We start from the raw sequence: 21714 nt of genomic DNA, 5'->3' as shown, positions 1-21714 counted from the left end.
GAATGGTAAGTATACAATGGAGCTGGGAAATACGATTTGTTTTCATGTTATACTTGGATTGGTACTCAGTAGCAGGAAGGGGCCCATGGTCTGGGAGTTCATGGTGACTCTTAGTGACTTCTGAAGTGTATGTATACTGAATACTGTGTATGTATGTATGTATGTGTATATATATATATATATATATGTATACACACACACACACACACACACATACTGTATACATACACTGTATATATATACTGTAAACTGGTGTGTGCGTGTGTGTGTATACATATATACTGTATACTGAAGTGTATATATACACTCAGCTCTTCACTATTTCCAGTTTTAAAATATACCCCAAAATACCTTATAGGTATTTTCTGGGTATATTTAGGGATCTGGATCTATATCTGAGATTCTCGAATATACTGTATTCTAATTCTCCTTATTCCCCCAAATACTTGGAAATCATCAGGACTGTAATTTTAAAGGTTGCAACAGGGTTTTTTCTTGCTTTTGGAGGTTTTCAGGCAAAAAAGGGGAGGGGTGAAGGCAACTCTTACAGGCAAATGGCATCATATGTTGGGGGAGCTCAATTGTCTGTCCAATTCTCTCAATGCCCGCACAAATGCTGGCCTGGATGCAGGCAGCTCCAGGGTGAGATTTTTGGTGTGAGTGCATGCTTTGGGCTGCTTTTTTCATCTGTGCTAACTTCTGCTACCTGTTGTCAGGTTAGTTCTGCTGGGATTCTCTAGTTCTCTTGGGCTTCGTTGGCTGTTTTTGCATTGGGAGGCTTTTGATTAGTAGTTGCTTTGTGTGTTTGGTATTGGCTTCTTTACCCTGGAGCAAGCATTGGTTTTTCCTCCTATAGGAAAAAAATGGAGAGTTGCTGGGGGCACCTGGTTCAGGGCCCATAGAATTGGATTCCTTGACTCAACCTTCTTGGAAGTTGGGGGAATCCTCAGTTTGCTGCAATTTGCATGAAAACCAGCTATTCCAGTCTCCCAGAAAGATCCCTCATAGGGAATAATAGACCCAGTTAATTTCTGAATCCCTCCCCCCCAAACCCAGATCCAAATACCAAACCAGTATGAGAGGACAAGTATTGGTATTGGAATACCAATATTTTAACTAATTATTTCTACTTGAACGACCTTATTTGTATTTAAATGGTACTATCCCTATAGCCATATTTCCCCCCTTAGTTTAAATCTAGTTTAAGATTTCACTTTACTGTGATTCCAGAAAGCAAGGAATGGGGTTCAATATATAGAGCCTGTACATTAAAGATGTTGTGTCCACTTTCAACATAGTTACTTTGTCTATTAACATACTGTTCCATATCTTACATAGATAGTTTTCAGTACTGAGCACTTGCACCTGCTTCCAACATTTAGCTACAAGAATTCTTGTAGCCACTGGCATTAGCTGTACCATTTACATTTGGGTAGACTTATTTCATTAAATCTCAACAAACATATTAAAATGATATAACAAGTTTTACCCTTGTGATCTCACAAATTATTTTCACCACCTTTCTCCAGTACCTTTTAACGATGGAACAATTCCACCACAAATGGAGCAAGTCACCAACAGATTTACCTTATTTCCAAGAGATATTAGAGAAATTCTTAAACATTTACCCCAACCTCATAGGTGTGAGGTTGGGGTAAAATTTTAATACATTTATCTCTGATCTCCACATTCCTCAAAAAGCAGAATATAGTAAAAGAAATATACTTCCATGTTTTATTTGTAATTTCATACCCTAAATCTTTCATCCACCTAATTGTATATGCTTTATTTATTTTTTATTCCTTTGCAAAGAAGCATGCATTTTTAAAGTAATCCTTTGGATGGTAATGACTTATACAACCACCTTTCCACACCTGATAGCAGCCTATTTAAATGGTTTTTAGCACTCATTTTTTGATAAGAGCCTCTCAATTGTAAGTAATGCATATACCTTAAATGGTTGGAGCCAATTCTTTCTCTAACCAAATTCCATGACAAAGAAGTTTCCGTTCTGGGAAAGGTCAATATACTTCCCCAGACCTGACTTTATCCATGCTATGAAGCAAGAGGACTGACAGGAATGGCTTACATAAGGCTCTCTGGTGAGTTCATGGCAGCAGTGGGATTCAAACCAGAAAAGTTCTGCACTGCAGCTCAGTTACTTACAGTGCAGTCCTAAGATGGGGGGAGCCAGCTAGCTCAAATGCCAGCATATACAGCAATTACATCATCATAAATCCCAGTTAAGTTGGTGAAGCTCATTGGCAGTGCCCTGCCAGGGTTTCACAATGGTGAGGGGCCACCACAACCCAGTGTTAATGAACCTTAACCATAAATTCCACACCAGTGTGGGTGAGAACAGGCAATGGGGCAGGGTGGGAGTTAGCTTCCTGAACTGCTCCAGGCTTGTGAATGCCCCAAACAGCAGCAGAAAGTTATGCCATGAAAAAAGTGGCATAGCCCATAGGCTCCCATATAATGGGCAAAGGCAACTGCCTCCTCATGCACAGACCTGCCCAAATGGCTTGGAGGAGCAGAGGATGCTGACTAAAGCTAAAACCAATCTGCTCTTGGCCCAGCAGTTGCCAAACCCCCTTCTCAGCACCCAACCATGACCCCTCCACCCTCGACTCCTGCCAGGACACCCATGAACTCAATAAGTAGGAATGTGGCATGAGGTTCTGCCTGAGAGCGCACGCACGCACGCACGCACACACACACACACACACACACTTGCCACTCCATATGATGGAACTTGGCAACCTGTGGTAGTTCAATAAAATCTGTGTTGTACCACAATTCTCTCCCTGTCTATTTGCTTGCCTATGGATGACAGTAGCTCTATGCACCTCCCAGCTCCAACTTCCATCAATTCCCCATAGGGATGCCCTTTACAGACCCCATAGGATTGCCTCTGGTATGGATGGGGTGGCTCCAGAAGATTTTCCAAGTAGCAGTGGACCTCTGTTTTGTTCTGGCGCACAACAAAGCAGCAGTGCAGTGGCATCTTGGAGGCTGAGGTCACACTTAAGTTCCCACCCACCTCCCTTCTTCCCCTTTAGATACACTTCAAGGAGTAGGGTGGGACTGGAACTCTTGTCCATGCGCGTCTGCCCTGGGGTGGGGGGACTCAGAGGGGATTCCACAATTTCCCATGGCACTGTTGACATCTGATATGCCAGACAGATGGTTGGCACATACAGGAGGATCCTAGGACCATGACAGGCTTCCGCTGACAAGGATGCAGGGAGAGGACAGTGTGTGGAGTGGCTGCACCTTAGTAGATCTCTAGGGAGCCTCATTGGCTAGGCCAGCCTACTCCCCCTTTTGCTGTCTGTAGAGAGGGGGAGGATCAGACCTTTGGCTTTAGCCCACCTCTCTCCCCTGCCCAGATGGGAGTTGCTCCAGAAGCCCCAAGCATGCTATCCCAGAACTTTTCCACTGAGCCATGCTGATCTGCAAGGTATTCTCTGTCTGATCCCATGTGTATCATGGGGACATCTGAGTTACAGACGGGTCCTGACCCATCTCTAGGGAACCGGCTCTCCTGGCTCCAAGGCTTTAGGGCTAGAGTGTCAGGGGCTGTTGTTTCAAGCCTGACAAAGGAATTCTTAGTCCTGCTGCCCTTCTGTTTTAACTTTTCTAGGAGAGGGGTGTGTGTTTCTTGGAGCAGGGATGGCAGAAGGGGGAGCTTTGCAAGTGGGTGGTATTTTGGCCGCCAGCCTCCCCTTGCAACCAATGGTGGAGGGGGGGCCCTGTTTGCTGATCTGTTGTGCATCCCCTCTGAACTGGGGAGGATGCCTGTCAATCCAGGTGCCTCTGTTGAGGCATTGTGGTTGTGGAGCTGCAGATTGCCCATTTGTAATCCTGTCCCCGTTGGAACGACGATAGGGCCCCCCTGTGGTTGGCCAGTTCGGGGCACCCTCATCCCTGTGGTGGCAACCGATGCCCCTGCACTTTTTGCAGCAGGCGGGACACTCACTGGCTGTGTCCCCTCTTGCAGGGGCCCCACTCTTATTTGCGGTTGTAAAATGGGAACTGTCACTACTGTTGAGGGAGCTTGAACTTGTAGGTTCCTTGACACTCTCATCCCCGTTGTGGCAATTTGTGCCCCTGCGCCACTCATGACTGGGGGAATGATCCAAGAGCAACGAAAATATGTTGTCCTTCCATGATGTTGAATGCTGCCCTTGGCAGTCAAGGATCTGTGAGGGGCCCACTCACGCATAGGTGGTAGGTTCCACTGATAATAGGTAGCCCCGGCCCTGGGGATTGCTCCCAGTTCTGGATACATGGGGAGAGTTCTCCAGGCACCAAGACCCCTAATCTCCGCTATATTTGAGTCCATTAGGTGTTCCAGTCTCGGTTGAGTCACAGGCACTAGCTTTCTATAATTTCCTCCAGGAGTTGCACCTGGTCCCAGTCACAAGTCTGGGTAACTAGTTGAGTCCCCTGGCTCCATATTCCCCGGGTCTGGCTCTGACATGAAGCCAGTAGCCATTCTCCAAAGGTTACAGGTACCGAGGAATTATAAAGGATTCCTGTCAAAATGTCAGGTCATGGATGACAGGCTATGGCAGGTAGACCCCTGTACCATCACAGTAAGAATCCACGGTCTTGGTTAGAAGATTTTATTCAGGAATCAGATCATTTCCACAGATATGTCCAGAGAATTACTCAGAAGCAAGGTAAGCAACTAAGCAGTAAGAACAGGTTGACAGGAATAACAACATGTGGGAAAATCATTCTTCTTAACGAACACTTACTCCTCCCCTCTCCCATCAGTCAAACAGGACTTTTGGCGTGAACCCATCCTGAGAAAGTCTCACATATTTTTTGCTATCAGGTCAAGATACTGAGAATGCAGGAGATCAAAGCTGAAACATAGTAATTAATGGGAACGAGCAGTGTACAAGGTCAGAAGCACTGAGAGCTTCCAAAGCCATTAGATAAGACATCTGCAGCTTCAATAAGCCTGTGAAAGCAAACAGTTACGGCATTGGCAATATGACATCAAGTTATAGCATGAAACATTGGTTCAGAACAACAGGTCAACATCAAATAATGGTGTGGATGGGGCACAGACATGACAGCTTGCCTATCCAGGCACTGACCAGACTGAGAACTCCTTAGCTTCAGTAAGACTGTATTTATGTGCCTTTAGGGCATACCCTGGTACTGATGGAACCTGTAACCTGCCTGTTGTTTAAATTAGTTTTATAGCATTATGGCATTGGCTTGTATCATTTCACTTAACTCATTCTTCCTCTGGTGAAGGACAGCTCCTTAGGTTGGAGAAAGGCTTCAAACTTTGTAGATAAAAGTGGTAGGATATTAACTACAATTCCATCCTACTGCCACCCACACAATCCTTGTCTTTCTGTCCATCTGTCCACATATATTTATCCAGAGAAGAGCGCATACATTTGTCAGATTAGTATGCAAAAACCTCTCCACTGTGGTTGTAAAATTTCTAGTTTCATTTTGTATAGCTGTGTTCCCTGATTATAAATCAGGCATGCTGTCCTCCTGTTCCAATTCACAGAGTGTCCTCACATTAATGTGGGGGCTGATAAGACTCTGTCATTCTCCTTTGAGACCCTTATCTCTTTCCAGTGCAGTTGTGACATGTTAGTGTCCTCCTTTCCCCTTTAGATAACATATCTGAAAAAAGCACATGACCTCCAGACTTCCCCTTCACCTGAAAGAGTGGGCTGCCCTTATGGTTAAAATAAAAACCTATTATTCTTTTGAGGAGGATAGCAACAAACAGCTTGCATACTGACAATTTGCAAACCATAAAGTAGAAAGTAAATTTGCTCTTTTTTTTGTTTAAACACATGTATTTGTTGCCAGAAAAGCTCCTTACTCTTGTCCATTGGTCTATAATAAGCAATATTTGTCTGTAAAGTTGGACTTGTCACACATACAAAAGTTTGCTTCTCCTTTCATATTAGAAAAAGGTATACTTTGATTTTTAAAGAATATGAATACTTGCATATTGTTCCACAGCATGAATTTACCTGAGGAATAAATCACAAATATGCATCGCAAATGGTTGGAGGAGGATACCTTTATTAAATCTACTGCAGTGTAAATGATACATTCTCACTATGATGAAGAAATACAAGCTATGTGAATTTACCTATTATTCTTTACACATTAATGTGTAGTGGACACTGGATAGTATTTAGATGGCCTAGATATGATATTCTTGATTTATAAATGACTAAAATCAAAGGCAAAACAACTTTTGAAGTTTATGCAGCTGGATTGGACCATGTATGTCTACTGCTTATAAAGAAAGTGCCACTCAGCCATAACTAGAATTGTAAACAACAGAGAATACCCCCCAATTATGTACTGAACTGTTCTGTAATTCTGTATATAAAGAATTCCCTGCTCAATTAGGCATACTGCATAGAATTTGAATTCCTGATCATAGCTGTCTTTTTTGAATCCGGGTGCTTGAATCAAGGGCAAGTTTAAGGTCTAGGATCTCCTTTCTTAAAGCATCATACTTTGCACTCACACACCTTGATATAACCAAAATGACTGTATTTATTAGAACAAAGATAAACAGAATTTGCACTGTTGGATATAGTGTTTCCTGCCCTCCACCCCAAACTCCTTTCCCAAGATGAGCAGTGGCATAACAAGCCATGGCCTTACTCAGGGTCCATTAACAGTGCAATCCTATGGAGAGTTACACCAGTCTAAGCCCATTGAAGTCAATGGCCTTAGACTGGAGTAACTCTCCATAGGATTGCACTGTAAGAGTCCAGTTCTCAGCTAATATCTGGGGTTGCCATGTAGCTGATTGTCTAGAAGTATTGTCTTTTTGCATAATTTGGTAATGCAGCACAGTTCCTGAGTACCAGGCCACCAATCTGAAGAGAAGATCTCAGGGACAGCTTCCTCCCTAGGTAGTGATTTGATTTTAACCTTCTAAGAGTAACTATTTCAGATGAAATGTCTTCCAATTTTTGTATCTAAATTTATCATGACAGCTGTTTTTCTGATGACACCGCAATATCTGTGGCTTCACTCTGCTTTCAGTTTACATTTCCCCATGCTGTCTATAACTTCCCGTTTCCTTTTGGGTGGCAAAAGCTATGGAATAAAAAGCAAAGGAATAGCAGGAGAGGGAGGGAAGGAGTGGGTATAGGGGGTGGGGGTGACGTCAAGCTAAAGGCATGCTGTCACTTCTGGTACAAACCTGGAAGTGATGTTACCACATCGGGATGATGCTCTCAGATTCTTGATTGCACTAACTCATTGTGCTGACACAGTGACACATAGACTAGGAGTATGTGCTGATAAATAAATCATTATGTAGGCCCCAGAAACCTAATTAAAGGATTCCATGTTTGGGCCATTAGCAGAGTCTATCATTAGGCACAGGAAGTGTGATTATAGGTGGTTGTGAGCTCATTCTGCTGGCTAGTGTGTGTGCAGGAATGAAAATAATAAAAACATACGCTTGGTTTATATTTGGAAAAGAAATGAGTTCTTTATTGCAGGAACTCCATACTCTGAGAGGAAAGGAGGAGAGACAGATCCTAACTACCTATCTAGTCAAAGGATGGACATGGATTGCAGGGCAAGGACTGCATGCATGTTGCCAGGATGGAGGGAGGAGGAGAAAGGTGTTGCATGGAACAAAGCCAGGAAGAGAAGAAATGGGAGGAAGCCAGGAGGAGGAAATCCTGAGGATAGCAATCTGCATATTAAAGGAAAGACAGAGCAGTAAACAATACTAAACAGAAAACAGAGTGCCCTGACCTCTCTATTTTTCTAACTTTTGGGGTGGCACACACACACACACACACCAGGCAGTGTGGCACCCACATTAAGCCAGTTTTGCGCTGGATCATGCCCTGCAGGGCCCGATCCATCCCTTGGTGAGCACAGGAGTGCTCCCAGTCACCCTTTGACCCCGTGTAATGACATCACTTCCCGGAAGATAGTGTCATCACGCAGCCCCTGGGAGCACACACACAACACACGCATGTGGGAGCGAAACCCAGGGAGCAAGAAGGTGAGTGCCGGGGCTCCCAATCTCCCGCTGGGAGAGTGGAGGGAACTGGAAAACCCCATGGGCTGGCCTCCGGGGAACCTGGCAACCCTAGGGTAAAGGCAGCAGGAAAGTACCAGCTACTAGTAAGTTAAAAAAAATCCTGGCTGCATCCAGTTTCTATAATCCATAATCTTATAATGACTGACTGACATTTGTATCCTAAACAGGAGTTAAACTTTCAGTTTTGGTTGGTTCATGCCAATTTGTATTCAATATTAAATCATGGTTTCACAGACATTTTCCCACTAAGGTGCACATATTTTTCCTCCCAGAGTTCCATATGTCTTCCATCTTCTGCTTGAATTAATTTGAGAACTAGAGTCTAGTCAGTGAAGAAGACAAATAGACTTCTTCCTGTCTGTCAAACTAACTTTAATATAATTAGCACCTCCAGTCTTGGGCCATATTTGGTAAATTTAATTAGTGTTGAAAAGTGACTTGTTTTGTAAGATGATCGGTTTTTAACCCAAGTAAATGACTTGCTTTATGACTAATAAATTAAACGAATTATATCTTTTTCATGCAGTGTGGTGGGGCTCATAAATCCTCCAAGCAGTTAGCTAGTAGTTTCACTTGATTACCTTTTCCATTACTGTTTTTTATAATCCTTGTAGGAGCAGAGAATTCATTCAGCTTTAATAAGATGAGAGAAATATTGACAAGGGGCTTGTTTAATTAGTGAACTACATCCTGAATATCATTCTTGTCTCAGAACCTGGGAAGTAACCTGATACATCTTTCTTGTGCCTTGGTTTCTTTTTAAACCTTCAAGAGTACTTCAGACAGCTATATGGCTTTAAATAGATGTGTTTAGTTGAAAATAGCTATCATATGAAAAAGCAGGCCTGCAGACTGAGCCACTTTACCTAATATACCAGGTGACCAAGGTCAAAAGTTTAGGAGGGAGCTATTATCCACCTGTTCATTAATTATGGCTGTTTGGAAAATCCTCTTATGAAGCTGTTCTTTGTAGCGCTTTCACTACTGGGAGATATGATTCCAGCACAGCTTCTCCTCATGGATCCTTTATTTAAAAAGAACTACTTTGCTGAAGTAATACTCAAAACAAAGGCAGCTTTAGGAATATAAGCAGCATACAACCTGCTGTTTCCCTCTTTCCTCTACCTCAGTGTTGCTATATTGTCCCATTTCCCTATGACAGAAACACTGAATGTGGATCTATTCCCTGAAGAACTCTTGACAGGGATCTGTCTGGAAGGAGAAGACCAGAAAAGAAAGAGCAGATAAGTTATTGGATGAGGGGGTTCCAATGCAAGGAACTGAAGCAGGTATAGATGGGGAAGCAACTTCTACTGAAATCATGTTCCATATGCTTTATGGCTTTAATCTAACAATAGCCAAACCCTCCTTATTTGCTATGGCTAATGCTTGTGCCAACCAGTATTCAGGAGGTCTAGAAACAAGTACAGCCATATAATGAATCTTAGAACCTTTTCATTTTTCAAAACAAAACATATTTTTTACAGTTACAGAAAGAATCTATGTGTAGACATCAGAAACAATACATTTTGTTATGAAAGGGTATTTGTTCATACTGCATTAGATTTCAGTCATCACAACATGAAACACCATTGCTCTGTATTCCTGACTCCATAGCTTTTTGATTGGAAGGATCCACAGTGTTCATTTCAATGCTTCACATGCATGACATCCGTATTCAATACCCGATACCTCCAGTTGTTTTTTTAAAACATACGTCATTGCCCCCCATTAGGAATGAAGAGACAGACACAAGGCTTGGGTGAAAAAACAGGGCCATTTATTGATCAATAATAACTTAAGAATGGCAAGGAGTATAACTAGTGGTACAGGTCGAGCCAAGGGGTCTACTGGACCTCCTCCTCGACCTGCCTGGGTGAGTACCCCCTGACCCAGGCATGAGCCATCCAAGCGCATGGCTGTAACCCAGCTAGCCAGGCAAATGGTTCCCCCCTTAAAGCTCCATACACCCCCAGCCATGAAGCCCAAGGGAAGGACTTGTACAGGGTGTCCCACGGGCAGTCTGCCCTCTCAGCTGGCAGTCATACAGCCCACCAGCCAATCCCAGACAGACCCCATTCCCCTCCAATGGGGAGGTGCCACCGGGTGCTCACTGGCCCGCTCTGCCTACCCAAACTAACCTGCCAGGAACCTCAACAACTACAAACTGAAACTCAGGAAAAACTCACTAAATAGCGGTATACGGTAGGAGAAAAACACCCCTCCCCATGAGGCCAATCAGGAAAAGGGGTGAAAAAAATCCTACCTGGCCCTGTTAAACAGCAATCAGTTAATACCGTACTGCAAAGAAGGGTAAGGTGGGTGGGTTGAGCTTTCTGTGACGACTGCTGAGGAGTGGAAGGCGCAGCCGGCCTATATAGGCCCAGGCCCCTCCCCCAAAATGCCCGGATGCCCAGGAATGCGGCATCCTTCTCTCCTTACATGTGGGAAGGCAAATGGCAGCACCCAGGTAAGCACGCTGCGCGCACTCCGGGAATGCCATTTTGTTTCAATGTGCTATAAGTAGTCACTGAGTCTGGTGGTCCATCTAGTTAGCATTCTGTTTCACATAACAGCACACTGGTTGCCCTAGAGAGCCTCCAAACCAGACACAGAAGCCAAGGCCTTCCTCTGATGCTACCTTCTAGCACTTTTATTCAGAGAGTTGATGCCTCTCAGAGCAAAGCTACAAGTGACGAATGACACAGGTTGGACACTTATCAGCTTCCCTCAAGTTTTGATGGGAAATGTAGGCATCCTGGTCTTGCAGCTTAGCTCTCTGACTGCTGTCCAATGGACTTTTCAACTGTCACTTGTCCAACATTCCGCCAAGCTGCCTACATTTCCCATCAAAACTTGAGGGAAGCTGACAAGTGTCCAACTTGTGTCAGGCGTCACTTGTAGCTTGGCTCCTTTTATTCACCATGGCTAGTAACCATTAACAGAGCTACACTCCAGGAGCAGTCTGCTTTTGAATGATCAAGTTGTGAGCAGCAGGAGACTGCAGTTATTTAGTTGTTAGGAAAGGCACTCTTTTAGGGCTGCCAAGCCCCCAGTAGAGGGGACAGGAACCAATGGCATCAATTTGTGATGACATCATTTTGAGTGAAAACCTGGAAATGATGGCAAGTAGCTTTAGGAATTGCCAGAAACTGTATATCATAGTCCCTGTCTATTTTACCATATGTTTTTACCACAGAGTTCCTAGCAATTCCTCAAGCTTTTTATTTCCAATGCTCAGCCTGGAATTTGAAAACACCAGACTATTTCCTGTGCTTGTAATTGTGAGCCTAATAATGTGATATTTGATAGTGAGGTGATTAGAAACCCCCGACAGAAAAGAGGCATAATGAAAACATTAGTGGATCACGCAAGACGGATATGTGAGCCGCACTTTCTCAATGAGGAAATTAATCATCTAAACCACGCACTTCAGGCAAATGGCTACTCCAGAAATGAAATCCGAAGAGCAATCAAACCCAGGATGAATCAAACAACCAAGGAAAAACAGTATCCTACAGGAAAAGTGTTTTTGCCATATATCAAAGGAATTACTGATCAGATGGGAAAGCTTATGAAAAAGCATAACCTTCAAGCAGTATTCAGACCCACCCGAAAAATACAACAGATGCTACGATCAGCAAAAGACAGTAGAGACCCCCTCACCTCTGCAGGAGTATACCGTATACCCTGCAGCTGTGGACAAGTTTACATCGGGACCACAAAGCGTAGCATCCAGACAAGAATAAAAGAACATGAAAGACACTGCAGACTTGGACAACCTGAAAAATCAGCAGTGGCTGAACATAGCCTAACTAAAACAGGGCACAGTATCTTATTCCAGGACACCAAAATACTGGACAACACTTCCAACTACTTTGTCAGACTGCACAGGGAAGCCATTGAAATTCACAAGCATAAGCAAAACTTCAACAGGAAAGAAGAAACCTTAAGAATGAACAGAGCATGGTTTCCAGTTCTGAAAAACACCAGGCTAACAAAACACTGTATACTCGACAATAGCCCTGCAGAGAAGATTAGCACATCAAGTACCAATCCATATGCAAAAGAACCTCCTCAGGATACAGTGAAGCCTCCCGCCATTAGCATTCCACACCCTGGGAAACTCTTACAGGATGACTCAGCTCAACCCCACCCCTCCTGAGTAGATATAAATGACCTGCCAACATCTTTTCCACACTGTGACACTGAGAGATCTCTGTCTTTTGGTGCTACACCTCTGAAGATGCCAGCCACAGCTGCTGGCGAAACGTCAGGAACTACAATGCCAAGACCACGGCAATACAGCCCAGAAAACCCACAACAACCAGAAACCCCTTTCCTACAGCTATTTTTGACTGGACAGACAGCACACAGTTGAACACAACAACCAAGGATTTATTTACAGGAAATAAGTTGTAGAAAAAGTTATAGGTTTAGTGTGGAATAAATAATAAGAAAAAATGTCCAACAAGCTCACACTGCACTATCCATAGGTTATACTTTTTCCTGACTTGGTCTTAACTTGTTGAATCTGAGCCTAAGACAGAAACACTGAGGGAAGAAATTACTGCCTTTTCTCCAGACAAGACTTCTCAGCATTCAAAGTTCAGTTGTACCTCTGTAATCTCAGCTGACAGGCTGTCAGTCTTCTACTCAAGAACTAGGCCTTTTAAAAAGGTTAGGGGTTGGATGGGCTCTTTACACGGTGTTTGTTTAATTCCTTAAAATGAGATTTGTACCCTACCCTGTCCCTCGAAATCCTAACTAAAAAGCCCACATTAAAAACCTGACCAAGCTTATGCTGTTACTCACATCCACAATCTCCCTATTCAAAAGAAAAATATATCATTTCTCCCTTTTTTAAAGCTGAGGTGGCTCATTCTCCTCCACCCAGAGAAGTTTTAAAGGATCTGATTGGCTGATCATTCTCTAGGGCTTGCCTGAAGGCAGATTCCCCAATCCTGGTTCAGAACCCTAGGGACAGGTGGAACTTTGGGGTTGATTACCACACTTACCTTCAAGGTTTTCACATCAGCAGTCTCCCAAATAATTGCATATGAGGAATGGCCTTTGTTATTTTATAGCCAATGTCTCTACTGAGACACAATTGCTGTGGACGCTTACTTGAGAGCAGGGCTTTTTTTGAGGGGCAATGATCCAGAATGGCATTCCAGCAGCTCTAAAATTTGCCCACATGATTCCTTCCTCCTTCAGCTCCGCAGGTTCTGTAGAGGAGACTAAGCTGCTTTGAGTTCATTCTGCTTTTTTCATTCCTTGGTGATTGAGAGGGAGAGAGAGAAAGAGAGAGAGAGAGAGTTGGGGCCTGGCACAGGCTCTGCAGAGGAGGTTTAGCTGCTTTGAGTTCATTCTGCTTTCGTTCAGGGGTTTCTGTGTGTGTGTGTATGCACTTTGAGTTCATTCTGTTTTATTTTCATTGGGGGAGTGGGTGGGTGGGGCTGTGTGTGTACGTGTGCTGCTATGAGTTCATTCTTTCTTTTCATTCCTCTATGAGAGAGAGAGAAAGGGAGAGAGAGAGTGCAAGCAGAGCTGCTGGGGCCGGCTCTCCAGAGGAGGTTAAGCTGCTTCAAGTTCATTCTGCTTTCACTTCATTCAGGGGTTTCTCTCTGTGTGTGTGCTGTTTTGAGTTCATTCTGTTTTATTTTCATTTGGGGAGAGGGTGGGTGGGGCTGTGTGTATATGTGTGCTGCTTTGAATTCATTCTGCTTTCTTTTCAGGGGGCTATGTGTGTGTGCTGCTTTGAGTTCATTCAGTTTTATTTTCATTTGGGGGTGGGTGGGTTGGTCTGTGTGTGTATGTGTGCTACTTTGAGTCCATTCTGCTTTCTTTTCATGGGGCTGTGGGGGCTGTGGAGGGGCTGTGTATGTGTGTACTGCTTTGAGTTTATTCTGCTTTCTTTTCAGGGTGTGAGTGGGGCTGTGCATGTATGTGTGTGCATGTTTGTGTGTTGCTTTCATTCTTTTGTTGACCCAAGATATTATTATGATTCCCACAGCTTTTGAATGCAGATTGGTTCTGTGTTCATTAAATATATCAATTATAGTTATTTGTATTAGTTAAAATATCAGCTATGGTTATTCCAGTTTTATGCTACGAATGGAAAGTTGTGTCCAAGTCACAGAAGGCTTTTATCAATATATTCATCAGCATATAGGTGTTCGTACGTCTTAATAGCTGTAACTCAAATGGTTCCCCCACCCTCAGCTGATTAATATCACTGAAATTGCAGTGAACATATGGGTGTTAAGGAAGTTTTTATTGTTTGTCTGGGACATTGGAATATTTATGAGTATTTCACAATATCACAGCAGCTTAGCCATTGGTAAGGTAGAGTTGGTAGGCAACAAAAAAAGCCATTTAAAACTAAGTACAGATCTAATGCAGCTAAAGTTGAGATTCTAATTTTGATTTGCTTCTGTAAAGCAAAACCCTCCCTGAAAATTTGAAAATTCAATATTCATTAGATTAGGAATTTCAGACTGTGGATTTTTGAGAAAGAATTTTGGATTTTTTTTCTACACTGGCAGAGGGAATTTTTTAGAACTTAGGTTTATGAGATGGGTTTTGGATTTTTAGAGACCCCCTTCTTCTTGCATATTTTAAAATATGATTCCAAAGAAATGAAATGTTTAGAAAAGAGAATGGAAGATTTCACTTTTAGTAGAGGATACAAAAAGGAAAAAAAACCCTTTCTCATAATAGTGTAATTTTCAAAGCTTACTAACATTTATCTGATTGTAATGCATTGTGCTGGGTTCTGGGAAGCGGCATCACTTCCGGCAAGTGGTGTCACTTCCAGGAGTGATGTCACTTCCGGAAGTGACACCATCACACATTTCTGGGAGTGTGCATATGCTTCGCGTGTGCACATGTGATAATACAGAGTACTACCACCTCTTTTCCCAGAAAAAAAATCCCTGCTTGAGAGTAAGTCCCCCTTAAACCAATTATGCTTATGGTTACTAGGGTGAAGAACATCAGCAGGATCCCTAAATATCCTTTGAATTAGATTTTATCTGAGCTTCAAAGAGATCATTTCACTATCATGAGGGGCTTGAAGTTTAGCAACACCAAATGTGCTGAGATGTTAATTAGCATTTGTTCTGGAAAGGGGCCAGTTTATTCACAAGCTCATAGCAAGTTTGCCCAATTGTGTTCATCATAAGTCTGCCTCTTCAAAAGAGCTACCGATTGGCAGAATTTGTAATATCCTTGAACAATATTGGTAATTGCCGCTACCCCCAGTGGACCATAAATAGACAGCAGGCATAGCTTTGTGATAGCTTGAAAATTCCTGCTGTTTGTGCAGAATTCTTTTGTATAAGCAAGTATTTTCTACTGGCATCTGATGGGCCTATCTGAAAAAAGGACAATCTTGTATTTGAGGAATTATCAAATTACATTAATCGAAAAAGAGAACTGTCCTTTTAATAGTAAAATGCCTTGGAGGCTTTTCCTATATTAGTTCTTTCATATTCGAAAGCCATCTATTGTTCATTATGCTTGAACTGAAGACTAACTGATAATACTTGTGAGGTCCTTAGCTCTTCAAAGGACTATACAAATATTAATTTGCTTGAGTCTAATAATCTTCTCTGCCATGTCCTTGCCAAGTAGCTCAGAGAATCAATGCTTGAATTGGACAACTGAGCACTGGAGCTCATTGTTCCTTATGCAGTTGGTGAGGATTCTCTATAAAGCTCACAAATTTCAAGGTCAGAGTTTGCTATTTCAAATGTTTCAACTGTGCTGAACATAAATCCCAATCCTTATCCCTTTCCTTCTGGAAAAGTATTCTCCAAATTAGTATTTTTTTCCTCTCTATTAATAACCTAGTGGTTTGAAAATCATATGTCCTTTCCAATTTGGAAAGGGTTATTAGAAGGACTCTATATGGGTATAAAGTTGTTGTAAACTAGAAAACTCCAGGAAATGTATTAGTTTTGATGGCTGAGGTGTGTGTAGAGAGAGGGCTTTTTACACAGAGAGACATATTAAACTGAGCTGCTGGATATCTTCTCTTTAATTATTTTTTAAAAAAAACAATTACTTGCTTTTCAGACTTTTATGCCTCCTTACCCTTGAATGAGGACCAAAGCAGTTTACATTAAAAACAATAATAAATATGATATATTAAAACTAAAAAGTATGTCACTACAGTTGAGGGATCCCACAATAATACAATCAACAATGTTGGGGGTGGGACACAACCAGGTGGCAAAGACCATCCTGTATCAGATAGATAGAAGGCAAGTATATAACAACAGGAATAGTGCCACGAAGTGCACTGCTTTATTTTTCTTCCAAGAAGGGCATGGGAGCTGTTTGATCATATAGGAGAAATAACAAAATATACTCAGGGATATAATTAGGATGAGCCTAAGGCTCCACCTACCTATTACAAAGTCATTGTGTTCTTGGAAAACTGAGTACTTTGTATCACATCTGCAATTGGACTTTTGGGTCTCTCAAATGCACACTGGTTCCTTTTGGTTTGCAACTACAGCATGCAGGTAAAAGCAACTGCAGCCCCCTCCATGCTGTTTTCTCATCCCCAACAAGTTTCATTGTGAAACTTATGTGTAGCCACTTGAGTAGCATGATTTTTACAACTGAGCAAATAGTGGCTTCATGGGGTGATGTGAAAACAGTGTTGGTAACTATAGCCACAGATCTCTGTGTGTTGTGGTTACAAACCAAAAAGAGGCATAAAAACACCCATTGTGTGTGTAATACAAAGTCCTTGTGTTGTTCCTCATAAAATATGAGGACTTTGTAATGTACAGATGTGCCCTAAGCTGGCTCCCTGATGGCCCAAACCACTAATGATCAAGCTTCATCTTATCCTACCTGCATAGTTTCATCCTGATTTTGGTTTCTTGGTCACAATACAGGGTGCTCTAATGTTTCAGACTAGCTTTTATAATGTGTATAAAACCATCAAGGTCAATTTTCAGCGTAACAATCGTTTTTTAAAAAATCAGTCTATAAGAAATCCAGAAAGAAAATAGTGTACAATAGATGTTTAAGAACTAGTTTTTGTTTTTTGTTTTTTTTCAGTGAGTGTAAGATTGCTATGGAATTGGTCCATTCACTGGGAAAAATAAAATATTTGTTTGGACACCTGTTCTGGAGATGGATCTGAGCAGTCTCAAACTTGATATCCTGCTGAGGTCACTGATACCTGGGGATTTGTTTTTTGGCTCCTCAGTTTTTCCATCACATTTCTGTGGGACTGGGAGAAGAGGCATTCAAGGAACACTGTGGTAATGGAATGCTAAGAAGAAGAGTCAGTTACAAATGCAGCAGGATACTCCAAATCTAAAACTGTTCCCCCCTCCCAAGGCTTGTATATATAAAATGGTACTTTAAAAAAATATCTTAATCTCAAAAATGTCTTATCTTATGTAAGAATGAACGGATGGCTGTAGCTGTGCTAATTTTCTTCCAGAGGGTTTCTGTGCTCTAGCCCTTGAGACATGGTTCTGATAAATGTACAGTATACACAGTAATTGTAAGTGACCTTGGCAGTAAGGCCATGCATAGGTTATAGCATTACCATTCCCTTGGACATTGTTGCAGAAGCACACTGAACAATTAGTAAAGTGACTAAAGGATATTCAGATATGCCACTTAGGGACTGTAATTTTTATGCTGTGTGGAGACACTTTGACCTTCTAGTTTATTATGATTCAAGAAAAATGTCAATATTTCCAAGCCTGCCAAGGATGGTAGAATTTTAATGAGTTATTGAGTGAAGCAGCTAATCCTCCAATAACAGTTCTCTTATTTTCATCTACAGTGATGAAAATAATGGTTTAACTACAGTTGTACATTTTCTTTTACTTGCAAGAAGCTATTGATTGATGTTGTAATTTCACATTTTCACTCATTTGGGGCTGCACAAAGTTGAGAGTTCCTACCTTCCAAGCATTTTATGCTTGATTATAATAGTGGAAAAATGATAAAGCAACAGCAGCAGGATTAAAGCTTGCTGCAAATTGCAAATCAAGCTGTTTTGATTTTTTTTTCTTTTGCAACACCCCTTTGTAATGCTCTACATTATGTTTATTACAATTAACACTGCACAGTAATCTACTAATTTGGGGGAAGTTGGATAATTGAGCATAATGCTAGTTATTAATCTTTGTACAGTACCTTCCTTTTATGTTCAATTTACACTAATAGCTGTAAGATTTGCATTATCTGAAACATCAGGTACCACATCACTAGAGAAAAAATGTTTACATTTCTAGTGTTTCAATGTCATCTAGTATTAGATCACACAAGTAATATGCAGTTCTAGTGGAAATGTACAGTAACAAATGTTGGAGATATATAAAAAAACAAGTTAAAGCAGCTGCAAAAAATGCCTTTTACAACCTCACTCTAGCCTGGAAGATGGCTTCTTACTTTGACCTGGCCACCTGGAGCCATGCTATGGTAACATCAAGACTTGATTATTGTAATGCACTATACATAGGTCTCCCATCCAAATTAACTAGGAGACTCCAGTTGCTGCAAAACACTGCAGCATGACAGTTATCAGGAGCATGAACATCACCCCATTCTGTAGTCACTCCATTGGCTATCTATCAGCTGCCATGCTCAGTTCAAGGTATTGATTATCACACACAAAACTCTTCACAGCCTTGGTCTAGCATATCTATGGGACTGCCTCCCTCCCTATGTTCCCCCTTGTCAGCTTTGCTCATCTGAACAGGGCCTCCTGTAGGTGCCTCCCTGCACATGGGTGAAATCAACAGTAGCTCGTACATGGGCATTCCCTGTGGTGGCCCGTACCCTGTGGAACGGCCTGCCTGAGGAGGTCAGGAGAGTCCCCACTGTCCTAGCTTTCCGCAAATGATGCAAAACTGAATTATTCAAAAAGGTTTTTGTATTGTAGGGAGGGGCTCTCAGATGCTTCACTAATGAGTTAAGGACTATAGACTTCACCACTATGTTGCCTTACCTATTACCTGTTGTCTTAAATATGTGCTCCTATGAGCTGCTAGTGCTTCATGTGGTCTAATGTCAGCCCTAGAATTTCTTATGTTCTGTTTCAACATTTCCTCAACTCTGTATTGGATTCTTACTAATTCTATATCAAAAAGAGTCCAGTAGCACCTTTAAGACTAACCAATTTTATTGTAGCATTAGCTTTCGAGAATCACAGTTCTCTTCATCAGATGCATGGAGGGCAAAAAGAAACTGGTCAGATATAGAGGAGAAGAGGGGAGGGCGAAGTAGATGCAAACAGTTCCTTCTGATATGGAGATGCAAACGGCTCCTTCTGATATGGAGATCAGTTTGCTTCTGTATAGGAAATCAGTTACTTTTGATAATGCTATGTCTTTGTAAAATTGTGTTTATCTATCCTATGACGTTGTTTATGGAAATGTCATTGAAACTGATTATACTAATCTCACACTGTGTAATCCGCCTTGAGTTTCAGTGAGAAAGGCGGACTATAAATGACATAAATAAAAAATAAAACATATGAAGCTGCTTTATGCTGTCTGACTGTTGGTTTCTCTAGTCCAGTGGTTTTGTCTATTTGTACTGGCAGTAACTCTCCAGGGTCTTGGGCAGAAAATGTTTTCTTCACACAAAAATGGAATGAAGAGAACTAGCACTTTGATGGTTAATAAAAAAAACTTATTGTCCAATATACATATAACTGCCCACACTACCAGCCAAATATACTGGTGTTCATGGGAGGCATCCTAGAGCCATTATCCCTAACAGCAAAATTTTGGACTAGTGAGTCACATCAGCTGCAAGAAGGTCCTTTTGCAAGTAAGGCCTAGCAATCTCCCAGAATTACAGCTGATCTGACCAAGATCAGGGTTGCTATGCAGAGGCAGGCAATGGCAAGTCACCTCTGTTAATCTCTTCCCTTGAAAATCCCAGTAGGAGTTGCCATAAGTCAGCTACAACTTGATAGCCCTTTCCGTCACCACCAGAACAGTGTAAGCTGCTTTGAGTCCACACTCAGAAGAAAAATGTATTATAAATGAAGTAAATAAAATAAAATAATAAGAATTTTAATTGTATGCAAAATGTAAATGTTTTAAGTACATACATCTATTAACCCCTAAAATATTCTTAAAGTTTCTATCTCCATTCATTAGCATCGTTTTAGGAGTTAGAATGTGTTGGTGGTGTATACATCTGAAATTACTGACTAATGTTACACTCAGTATAAATATGAACCTCAGCTCCTACATGTGGATCCTATGTAACTGTGCTCATAATTGGGCCCAGACATCAAGACAGATAATAGGGTTTTTTCAGAGATTTGAAGGTGGTATGAAAGAGCCATCGCAATATATAGTATACACACTCATTTCTTTTGTTCTACTGTTATCTCTGGTCACACAAACTTGGCAAATATTTGCTGTGCCTCAACGACCTGCAATATTTATTTGACCAGTAAAACAGTGGACCAAAAGAAATTAATTTATGCTCCTTTGGCAATAATGGTTCTTTTATGTCTTTAAAACTGCTGTTTGTAACTTTTTTCAACTTTTATCTATGGAAACGCCTGGTACAATGTTTCTAGGTTTCTCATGGTTCTACTCTGGAGTGCTTCCAAAGCCCTTCTTAAAAGATTCCCCAAGATGAAGTTTCATTATCTTAAATACTTACATATTAAACAGTTAGGATTTTTTTTATCCAATGACTTAAGCATATGTTAAATATTTTAAGCAAAAATGTCTCTGTCTTCTAGAATGAACTTCCAACACAGGCTGCTTCCACATAGACATGTTTGTCCACCTTTGTGTCCAAAACGGAGCACTGTTTTTTGGAGCATCCACACAGTATTTGTAATGTTCTCTTTGGATTAGAAGTCATGAATAGGGTACTCACTCAGGTTCTTGCTCTTAGGTTCACCCAGTAGAGATGTGTGTGTTCAAAACAACATCCATTTATTAGTAAAAGAATACAGGGATGGGAGCAACTGGTGTCAGGACAAGGAAGCGCAAGCAGTTTACATCTCATAAACAGAACTAAGGAGCAGGGACTTCACTCCATGAGATCAAACCAACACACACAAATATCAGAGTGGAGAACAAACTATTCCATTGTAATACACACAATATATACACCACAGTATCGTCTTCTAATTATCTATTTTCAGATTTTCCCTGTCCTTAGCATACCCTTTCTCAAACCTGGTACACTAAAAAAATTTCTGAAAGAATGCAGGCAAAGCACGTTAGCAAATTGGAGATGAATGTATGCATTTGCACAAGTCTCACCCACATCAGCACCATGTTACTTTTGTCATCCTTTTGTGGCCACCAATTTCACTGTTGTTTCCTAGAGTGCTTTTTGATGGCTTTTTAAAAAACTCTGTAATTTCTGTGGTGGTATAATGCTATAGTAATTACAAATTATTTAAAAAGTCAGCACAAAGCACTCCAGTGGTTTGGTAAAGAGCACGGAAAATGACAGTGAATATCAAACAAGGACTCATCATCTGAAGGTGAAGAGAGTCTACACATACTTGTTCAAAAATAAGTTCCAGAAGTAAACAGCAGGAGTTGTCCCAAAATTCTACAGGATGCTAAAGTGGGGATCTGTATCCAAGTTAAAGGTTTTTTGGC

The 21714-nt window shown here is 41.5% G+C and overlaps 1 protein-coding gene across 1 annotated transcript in view; it reads left to right on the top strand.

Annotated features, from left to right (window-relative positions):
- FSTL4 (follistatin like 4) overlaps nucleotides 1–21714 on the top strand; it is a 733440-nt gene that overhangs the window by 226906 nt on the left and 484820 nt on the right. The window lies entirely within an intron of this gene.

Source organism: Eublepharis macularius, chromosome 4 (genome assembly GCF_028583425.1).
Source record: "Eublepharis macularius isolate TG4126 chromosome 4, MPM_Emac_v1.0, whole genome shotgun sequence".
Classification (NCBI taxonomy): domain Eukaryota; kingdom Metazoa; phylum Chordata; class Lepidosauria; order Squamata; family Eublepharidae; genus Eublepharis; species Eublepharis macularius.
Note: the sequence above shows the minus strand (reverse complement) of the source record. Positions and strands in the feature narration are given on the sequence as shown.